Source organism: Nilaparvata lugens, chromosome 10 (assembly GCF_014356525.2).
Source record: "Nilaparvata lugens isolate BPH chromosome 10, ASM1435652v1, whole genome shotgun sequence".
In the NCBI taxonomy this organism is placed as follows: domain Eukaryota; kingdom Metazoa; phylum Arthropoda; class Insecta; order Hemiptera; family Delphacidae; genus Nilaparvata; species Nilaparvata lugens.
Window position 1 is genome coordinate 19,797,492 of NC_052513.1, and position 10,897 is coordinate 19,808,388.

General features: G+C 32.1%; 1 protein-coding gene across 4 annotated transcripts in view; it reads left to right on the forward strand.

The window, feature by feature from the left end:
• The window catches only part of LOC111046592 (ankyrin repeat domain-containing protein 13D), a 49,122-nt gene extending 40,910 nt beyond the window's left edge, over nucleotides 1–8,212 (forward strand). For all 4 annotated transcript variants that reach the window (XM_039436502.1, XM_039436503.1, XM_039436504.1 and 1 more), the window contains one exon: nucleotides 5,112–8,212. The gene's annotated coding sequence lies outside the window, so the exon portion shown is untranslated. The remainder of the gene's footprint in view (nucleotides 1–5,111) is intronic.
• The last annotated feature ends 2,685 nt before the right edge of the window (nucleotides 8,213–10,897 follow it).

Consider the following 10,897-nt stretch of genomic DNA (forward strand, 5'->3'; position numbering starts at 1 on the left):
GGATCATTTTTGCACATGTCTTCAAGTCGGAGTTACCAATAGTATTAAAAAAATAAATTGCGAACAACTTATTAAAAAAATAAATTATAATATACTCAAATCAAAATTGGAAAATGAGAATTGGGAATCTATGTTGAATTCTGAGTCAAATATTGATGAGCTGGTCGATGTTTTTACAAACACTCTCACTCAACATATAGAAAATAGCAGCACTTATAGAACTATACCTCATAAACTTAAACCTTTAAAACCTTGGATTACCAAAGGTCTAATAATTTCTATACGTACACGTGATAAAATGCATAAAAAACTAAGCAGGCAACCTTTCAATTACAATTTAAAATTAGAATATACAGCCTACAAAAAACTTTTAAATAAATTAATAACTGATTGCAAATATGATTATTATAAAACAAGAATTGATGAATGTAAGGGTAATAGTAAAAAAACTTGGAAGTATATCAATGAAGTTATGAATAATGAAAAATCATCAACCAAGCCCAAAATTGATCCGAAAACTCTCAATGATCACTTTGTTCAGGTGGGAAAATCCTTTGCAGAAATACTCAAAAATGAAAATCTCAAAGACACATCATCAACCCTTAATACACATTCCACTTCAGCTCCTCTATCATCACCACATTCTTTTTTCTTTTTTCCAACAAATGAATATGAAATAATAAAGGTCATTAAAACACTAAAAAATAGCTCTGCTGCGGGCATTGACACTATAAGCAATATCTGTTTGAAAATAATTGCCTCATACATTGCTAAGCCACTTAACAAAATAGTAAATAAATGCTTCGCTGACGGCGTTTCCCTGAAAAATTCAAAATTGCAAATATAATACCCCTATTCAAATCTGGCGATCCCAACAATCCTACAAACTATCGTCCTATAAGCCTACTGAATAATTTATCAAAAATATTGGAAAAAATTATAAAAATCAGACTAGTTAGTTACCTTAATAAATACGAAATCATTCATAAAAACCAGTATGGCTTTCAAAAAAACAAAAGTACCCAAGATGCTATAACAACTATAGTCAATATTATATCAAATAACTTTAACAATAATAAAAAAACATTAGTCATTCTATTAGATCTCTCAAAGGCTTTCGATACTATACCACATGAAATATTACTAAAAAAATTGGAAAATATAGGTATTAAAGATGTTCCTTTAAAGCTATTCAATTGCTATCTTAGAGATCGCTGTCAATATCTTGAAACCAGCAAAAGTTTTTTATCCGAATATGGTCTACCACAGGGAACGGTATTGTCCCCTATATTATTCTTGATCTACGTAAATGATTTACTTAAAATGAACATAAAAAATGGTGTTACAGTCTCATTTGCAGATGACACAACATTGACATTTACGGGTGATGAGTGGAGGGATGTGGTTGAGTCTAGTGAGGAAGGAATGAAAATGGTTAAATCTTGGTTCAACAAGCATTTATTAACACTTAATGTTACAAAAGGTATTTTTATGACCTTTTCTCCGGATGCAAGGGGCCAACCAAATGATGTGAATTCAATTAAGATCCACTCACTGAACTGTAGTCACACTCCTCAAGCTCCTTGCCAGTGTCCAGAATTAAAAAAAGTAGATAAAGCCAAATATCTTGGTGTTTTTTAGACCCACATTTAAAATGGGATATACATATAAATAACATGTGCAACCGTATGAAATACCTCACTTATAAATTTTTTAACCTTAATAAACTTAAAAATTCCAGATTAACAAGAATAATTTACTTTGCCTATGCGCAGTCCATATTACAGTATAGTATACTGGCATGGGGTGGAGCAGTGAGTTGTCATTTAAATAAGATATTCACCATACAGAAACATTTAATAAAAACAATATTAGGCAAGCCTAGACGTTATCCTACTTGCAACTTATTTGCAGAGTTCAATGTCTTAACTGTCAGACAACTATACATAAAAAGTTTATTACTGAATATCAACAAAAATAAACATATGTATAATTTACGACAATCAATTTATAACCTTAGGCTAGTTACACACACATCGATTTTTGGTCGTACGATATTTTGTCGTCACTATGATTTCTATGAGATTAAACGGAACTTGGCAAACATCATATGTTTGAAATCATCTGTTCAATCTAATAGAATTTATAAGGACGGTAAAATATCGTACGACCAAAAATCGATGTGTATGTAACTAGCCTTAGACCGTCTAGCCTGACTTTTGAGTCTTCCAGAGTAAATTTGAGTGTTTGTGGGAGACAGTTCATGTTCACTTGTTCTAGATTGGTAAATTTCATCCCTCATCACTTTATAACAAATAGCATCAATAACAAGCTCATTGTTGAAATGGAAAAATGGATCAAAGAATCTAATATTACAGATCGCCTTTTCTGAGTGAATGCTTGAATATGGAGGATCAAAATACAAGTTAAGTAGATAGGAATAAAACGTCTCATTCAAACTCAGACAAAGAATGATTGTTTATTTAATCAACATCATAATCTTAGCTGTCTCCATAGAGATAGTGAAAGACGTCAGCTGAGGCTTCCGTAACTACCCCCCTCCAGTCTTTACTATCTCTATTATAGAGATGTAAATAGAACTCATAAAAACAAAACATGGAAAACAACATAATAAAAACATTTTGGAAATCTTTCCTTACTCATCTTCATTATAGTTCCTTTTCGATCTTCTAATCTCACTCAAATGCACAATTTCATGTCTACCTCGTCCATTGTTGTGTTGCTTTTTTACCTCCACTTGGTTCCTTTGTAGTAGATCAATCACTTCATATGGTCCAACAAATCTATGATCCGATTTCGTTCTCTTGTGATGATTTTTCTTGAAGATTATGTCACCTACTTTTATTTTATTCATGTCTTCAGCCACCTCCAAATTATACTTTTTTGTCCTCCGAACTTTCTCGTTCATGATTTTTCTCTCCACTTCTCTATGCTCCTCTGGATGCTCAACTAACTCAAATGGTGAAAAATTTGTTGAAGAATGTATGCTACTATTATATGCCAGAATAGCTCTTGCCATTGCTTCTTCCCCACAGATGTTTCTATCAACTTCTAATAAGTGCAAATGTTCAGTTAGCGTGCTATGTAAACGTTCCATCATTCCATGAGATTGCGGATGATTGTCCTACTGTAGTAAAGTGGCTGTCGATACCAAGTTCCTCTAAAAGTTTTTTGATCCGATTGTTGTCGAATTCTTTTCCTTTATCCATTAACAACATGTTGGGGGTATTGAAGAGCCCAAAAAATGCTAGTAAATTTTGTTCCATGCACTTGGCTGTTTTATTCTTTAAAATCCATGCAGAAGCAAGCCTTGTAAAACAATCGATTGTAGTAAGATACTTCAGTTTATTGTAATAGAAAATGTCAACTTGAATTATTTCTGCTGGTCTTGCGGGAGTAGGTGTGACCATCTGAGGCGTCTTGTAAGGCTTTCTGTCATATTTTGCTATATTGCATGCTGCACACTTTCCCAGCACATTTCTTATTGTTTTGGCCATATTCAGCCAATAATACTGCCGTTTCAGGTGTTGCAACGTTTCCTTTTCCCCTCTATGGTTGGTCCTTCCAATGTGATATTGTTCTACAACTTCTTGTTGTTCTCTTCTATCTTCAACTGTTTTAACTTGTCTATCACAAATTATCAAGTGTATTTTTTTTCTTTTTTTTTCCTTGGCATTTTCAAAATCTATCCGAAAATTCCTATTAACTTCAACTAAAAATACTAGATAATATTTTGGTTTCGGCACCAGTTAAGTAGATAGGAATAAAACGTCTCATTCAAACTCAGACAAAGAATGATTGTTTATTTAATCAACATCATAATCTTAGCTGTCTCCATAGAGATAGTGAAAGACGTCAGCTGAGGCTTCCGTAACTTACATTTTGGATGAAAAATAAATCTATTATGTCACTTTTTTCTATATATCTTTCTATATTTTTCCCTTTTTTCTACTATACCTCAATATTATTATTTCTCTATACAGAAAATTTCTTAACTTAACTTATCTTTAACAATGGCGTTTCGATCAGTTATATTAGTTTTTAAACTTTCAGTTTCTTTCTTTATCTATCAGCTCTTTCTGTCTTTTTCTCTTTCTTTGTCTATCAGTTCTTTCTGTCTTTTTCTCTTTCTTTATCTATCAGTTCTTTCTGTCTTTTTCTCTTTTATTTTTTACAGTTTTTCATATTCTTCTAGTTTAAATCAAAACATAGCAAATACAGTACGATTAAAAAAAAATTGTTAGTAATTTTACAACACTCTTACACTGCGCACGGGTCCCAAGACCTTGCAGTGTAAATTCCAAGTATAATGTAAAAAATGAATATTTTGTATTTTTTGTTCTTCATGGAAATAAATTGATTTTGATTTTGATTGATTGATCAAGGAAATGATAAATATTATTAGATTAAATTTAATGGGATGAATTGAGTAACAGCTGTGTACAGTCAGTGGCAAAATGGAGAGACTTGGCAACGTTTTTCTCCTATCTTTCTTCACTGCCTATAGAAGTTATAGTGAGGTCCACGTTATAATGGCAGTATTTAATTATTAACATTGCTGTTGCTATCCTTGTCTATCATCCAACAAAACAGATAGCGCTATCCTTTTCTATCTCCGCAACGTTGCCAGATAATTTTCCAACAGTACATAAATATAATTAATTAAACAGAATATTCAGTCTCAATTATAATTAAAACGTTGTTCTCCTATCTTTCTCCACTGCCATTATAACCTCAACCTCACGATAGAGTACTCATCAGATTCATTACTTTTGTATATTTCACTTTTTGTGTAGTTGAGAAGTTGATATTGTGGTAATTATATTCATATTGATTGAAAAAGACTAAGAAATTGTCAAAAACCACAGATTTATTGATACTTAGATAGACCGGTTTCGGTTATTACACCATTGTCAATCTCTGATAAACAATCTCTGAGTTTATCAGAGATTGACAATGGTGTAATAACCGAAACCGGTCTTTCTAAGTATCAATAAATCTGTGGTTTTTGACAATTTCTTAGTCTTTTTCATTCAATATTTTGTATATTTACTTGTATATATTTATAATTTTATTGTATTCGATTTCAGGCAAACGCTTAGCTGCTTCTGAAACGTCTCATGCAATTCTGCAATCGCCGACCTGCCTCGAGAATATTTTTGGCAAATTTATGTGAATGAAAATTCTGTTCAAAGAATAACATTTCTTGACGAAGAAGATTTCACCCAGGTGACGATGTTATCTGGTGTAGAAACTTTTATGAAACAAAAGTAAATCCTATATAAATTCCATAGACATTGCCCACCTCACTGTAGAACAATGTGAACAATTAAAATTTTAATAATTAAAACTATTAAATCTATTGTAAGTGCATGTCTGGCGAATGAGATCCACTGTCAGTATTAATTGAATGGAAAGCCTTTGATGTTATACGTAAGGAATACTGACATTTTAAACACAATCTCATCATAGTACAGCGGAAAATTTAGCTCCGAATTTTCTTTCTGTCGTAAGCATTACTAGTCGAATAAAATTTCGTTTTAGCTGTGGAAAATCTAGGAAAATTCATGTATACGCGAGAAAATTGATTTCAGTAGATAGCATGAGTCCATTAGGTTTTGTTTTTTATCAAAATTTAAGTTGAAAGTAAACAAAATCCCAAATACGTCTTTCCATTCTATAGTCAGGTCCACGTTATAATGGCAGTGTTTGATAAGCAATAATTGTATTGCTATCCTTATCTATCATTCAACAAAGCGGAGAGCGCTATCTCTTTCTCGATTTGCTCTTTTGCCGGATCGTTTTTTAACAATGTAGAAATATAATTAATTAACAAAATATTACATCTTAATTATGAAATTATTTAAATTATAATTTCTTACTTAATAAAATATTTTAAACGAGAATGAACCGTTACATCAATAAACCTGTATCAGCTACCGTCTATAGAAGGCATTGACAAGACAGAGGATCAGCAACGTTGTTCTCCTATCTTTCTCCCCTGTCATTATAACGTGGACCTCACTATATGAAATAGAAAATTTAGCTACATTAATTTTGTATTTGAGACATTTTCATGATGAATTTATAGTTGACAGACTCTAGTTTTGATTTTATAAGTAGGTATGTAATAATTATTGTTTCATGAATTTTAGAGCTGAACATGTTTGTTCATATTCTAATGTAATTTATTATGAATTTCAATTTCTAATTTTTTATCTTTAGATTCCAATTCTGAATTCGCAGTGTTTTAACTACTATAGTACTTTATATTATATTACGCTCATTTATTCCAACATTGGATTTTAAGTAGGCCTTCATTGAGCTTGAAGTTTTATATTATTTTTATATGAAATCTAATTTACTTATATTTTATAAAAATTTTCAAAGTAAGTACCAAAGATCTGTTATATTGAACAATTCCATGCAATAATTTAAACTATATTATACTCTTGTTACCAGACCTTGCTTTGAATATTGAAGTTTTATCAAATTCAAATATTGTTGGTTGGTTTTTAAAAATGTAATATTGAGGCCCTTGATAAGCATAATAAGCTCTGTAATTTACCCCAGGGATTTGATGTAGTGTTTTCTCCCCGTTATTTAGCTTTTCAACATTTTTTTATAAATTTTCAACCCGGCTTGATCGAAGTAGATTAATTGTAACTATCTCTCTTGATAGTAGGTAGGGTTGTGTGGCAGAGAGGACCAGGAGTCCTAACTCCGCCCTAATAAAGGCATATAATCAATCAATCTCTTTCGAGAGAATACGTAATAATATATAGTAAATTATACTATCTGAGTCTTTCTTTATCTTTTAATATTGCAAGTATTATTTTATTTCGGTTGTATTAATTTTATTAAAGTATTCCACCCAAACTGAAGATTTATTTCACTAGATTTAGTTGATAGTCACTAAAGTGAGGTCCACGTTATAATGGCAGTGTTTGTTCAGCAATGGTATTGCTATACTTGTCTATCATTCAACAAAGCGGATAACGCTATCTCTTTCTCGGTTTGCTCTGTTGCCTGATCGTCTTTCAACAATGTGGAATTGATAATTCATCAACAAAATATTACATCTTAATTGTGAAATTATTGAAAAATATAATTTCGTGCTTAATTGATTATTTTAAACGAGAATTAACATTTAATATTATTACATCTTCTTATCGCTCATATCAATTTTCCTTTCGAAGTTTCATCTTTCGAAAAGAGAATACAGATACTTTTGAGACTCATGCATTCATGTAATTGAGGAGTTTGGTGCAAAAAAGACCTCAGTCTTTTAGTTTTGAGAAAATTGCATGTAAAGATTTTCTCATACTTTTTCTCAATATTATCACACCCAATCTCTAGAAATGTTTATATCAATGAAAATTCAATATTTTCTCTTTATTTTGCTACTGAAATGATGAATAAATAGTTTTTTATTACTTTTATATTTATCATAGAAAATAAGTCCACTGAGGTCTTTTTTGCATCCATCAACAGTTTCAAGGCCGAAAGTCATGTCTCTCAAATATATTCAATACTTTTATTATAATACTTTTATTGATCTATTGTTTAGAATAATGAACTATTCAACTATTAAGATTGATACTCATAGTAACCTAGAGCATAACCTAGAAAACCGTAGGTGCAGTGCTGCGATGCCTTCAGAATCAACGACTTGACGTTCAGCACTGATTATATAAAAAGTCTGCCAGCATGCTGACAGAAAATTCCGTATAACTTGATCAGTTTTAAAGATACAGCGATGAGATTTTGATGGCATGTGCTTGAAATGATGGAGAATGATTTGAACCGTTTGATGCAAAAACGACCTCAGCCGCCTGAGGTCGTTTTTGCACCCAGCTCCTCAATTGTTCTTGAACAAATAAAATATTTTTATTCTTATTCTTTATCAATAAACCTGTATCAGCTACCGTCTATAGAACACATTGACAAGATCGGCAACGTTGCTCTCCTATCTTTCTCCACTGCCATTATAACGTGGACCTAACTATAGATGTATTTGATAGTTACTAGATTTATTTTATTGTTAAATTTGTTACGATTATTCTGCTGTTATGTTGTATTTATTTTGAAAATTGTCTATTTTGTAACTTTCAGTGGCTTCAATTATCACTCTCTAATTCAATAATGGAAAGTGAGTTGTTGAGAGAAATGAGAAGTATTTTGAAGAAAATTGGTTTAAGTTTTTTTTGTGAAATCCTCAACTCCTTTTAGGATTCTAATAGTAAGATTTACTTAATTTTATAATTGTGCATATTTATTTAATCAATTTGTATTTAATTTTATGGAAAACTACAAACTGTTAGTATTAATTGAGTGGGAAGATTTAGTGTAATATAGAGGAATGTTGATAGTTTGAAGTAAAATTACTTCAAATTACCTGTCTGAACTATAGTTCAGTTTAATTCTAATTACTGAACTATAATCAGTCTATAGAAAGACTAGCCATAGAGAAAAGATAGCATAAGAAGATATCACATCGTATAGATCGTTTATTTTCCAAATTTCAAGCAGATTTCTTGACAACTCAAGCCGACTACTGTCTATAATTACTGTTTTGTTGGGGCGAAATTGTAAGAACGGCCATGAGAGATTACCAGCGTCACATAGCTACACGAAAAAATCTGGTGTGGCGCACTCACACAACTTTCCTTGCCGTTATGAAAATTTATCACCTGACGCTAGTGTACTCGCGCATCTCAACTCTACTATTCAATGATCCAAACCAGCTGGTGACAGGACAATAAAGCTGGAGACACACGAAGGCTGCTATCTCTTCATAAGAATAAGAATGTTTATTTCGCCAAAATTACATAGTTACAAAACATGAATGATACATACAAAATGCATAATAAAAATGTTAATTATAATAGATCATTTTTCATATTATTCATAGTGAATGATTTAATAGAATCAACAGTTGCCAACAGTTTGCAATATTGAAATAATAACATTTTCTCGAATTTCGAGCTTATTTTAAATTTTAGGTGAAAATGTTATTGAACATAAATTGTAGAGATTTTCATGCTTGATCTCTTCCACTTGAAATTTTTGGTTTAAATTGTATCTGAAGCCTGATAATTGGGAATCTAAAATCAAACTTTGCATAGATGTGGTGAAGCTCCTGGAATTTTTACAGATATGTGACTTGTGGCAGTTGATAGAGCTTATCAATGACTATTTCAGGTATAAATTTGATCAAAATCGTTGGAGCCGTTTTCGAGAAAATCGCGAAAAACCCTGTTTTTGACAACATTTTAGCCGCCATCTTGAATTGGAATTGTTCGAAATTGTTCGTGTCGGAAATTGATCATGTACACAGACGCACATACACTCATACACACACATACAGACCAATACCCAAAAACCACTTTTTGGACTCAGGGGAACTTGAAACGTATAGAAATTTAGAAATTTGGGTACCTTAATTTTTTTCGGAAAGCAATACTTTCCTTACCTATGGTAATAGGGCAAGGAAAGTAAAAGAACTATTGTACTAGGACTATCGGCTTGAGTTAACAGTGAAATTTGGAACATAACGGTCCTTTACCTTGGGATATCTTCTTATGATATTTCTTCTCAATGCCTTAACTAAGCTGCAAGTTTTATTATTGAAATAATAATAGATTTAAGTAGATAATATAAAATGGATAATAATAAATTAAATAGATTTACAGATTTGAAGCTCTGGTTTCTAATGAATTTTTGATCTGCCGGACAGAAATAGATAGAATTATTGGTTCTCAAGAGTGTATTCACACATTCTTATTCTGCTAGTGTGTAAACGCTTTCATAAGAACTTGAAATTTTCATTTTTCTGCCATGCGTGAACACTCGCATAAGATACAATGGTGGTCATACGTTTTCATTATGGTAGTTAGTGTGTACCCTCTCATAGGAAGCAATGTTATTCTTTTTCTGCGGAGCATATGATTGATAAGCTACTGGTATGCAGATACCGAAATCAATTTTTATCCAAGGTAAGAGCTTTTGTAAAAAATCATTAGACATCATGAATTTCTTTGGCCAGAAGAATCTTGGTTTTGACTGAAATTTGCACCATAGATAAAGCTTGACCTGAGAAATGTCGGATCCAAATTTGACAACCCCAGCTGCTATACAGATGAGTGAGTTATGCAACTTTAAACATAAAATTTGCAAATTTTCAAACGGCATATCTAATGAACGGTAAAGAATTTTGCAAATCTGATTCCAGATTCGTGTTCCTCGCATCAAAGACCATAAGATCACAAAGTTTCAGCAATTTCTATTTTTCACAAAATAATGAGAAAATCCATGGACTATCTTCTTCTTCTGCTTCAATCGTCCGATTGGTTGGCAGCTTTCCATCTTTGTCTGTCCAGAGCCAGCTGTTTTAGTTGGGTATAGCTCTGGACCCCAAGATCCCGGGTTATCTGCTTCAAATATTGTAGCCGGGGTCTTTCACGAGCCCGTTGTCCACTGATTGCACCTTCCAGTATTGTTAGCGGGAATTCGCTGTGTCTTATAATATGTCCTATCCAAGAATGCCGTCTGTCCCTAAGAGATTTCAATAGAGTTTTTTTGTGTCTCTTCAGCCCTTTGAAATACTTCTTCATTTGTTATTCTATCGGTCCATTTTATTTTCAGTATTCGCCTCCAACACCATACTTCAAATGCATTAATTGCCTTTTCTTCCGCCTTACTCCAGATACAACTCTTTATAAGTCTCTTTCTCAAATCCAAATTCAGACTTTTCGAGGAAAGCACATTCCGTTTATTGATGGACTATAACCATCGTGAAACACACTGAAACAAAAAGTATCTCAGATTTGGCTGAAATTTGCACCATAGATGAAGCTTGACCTGAGAAATGTTG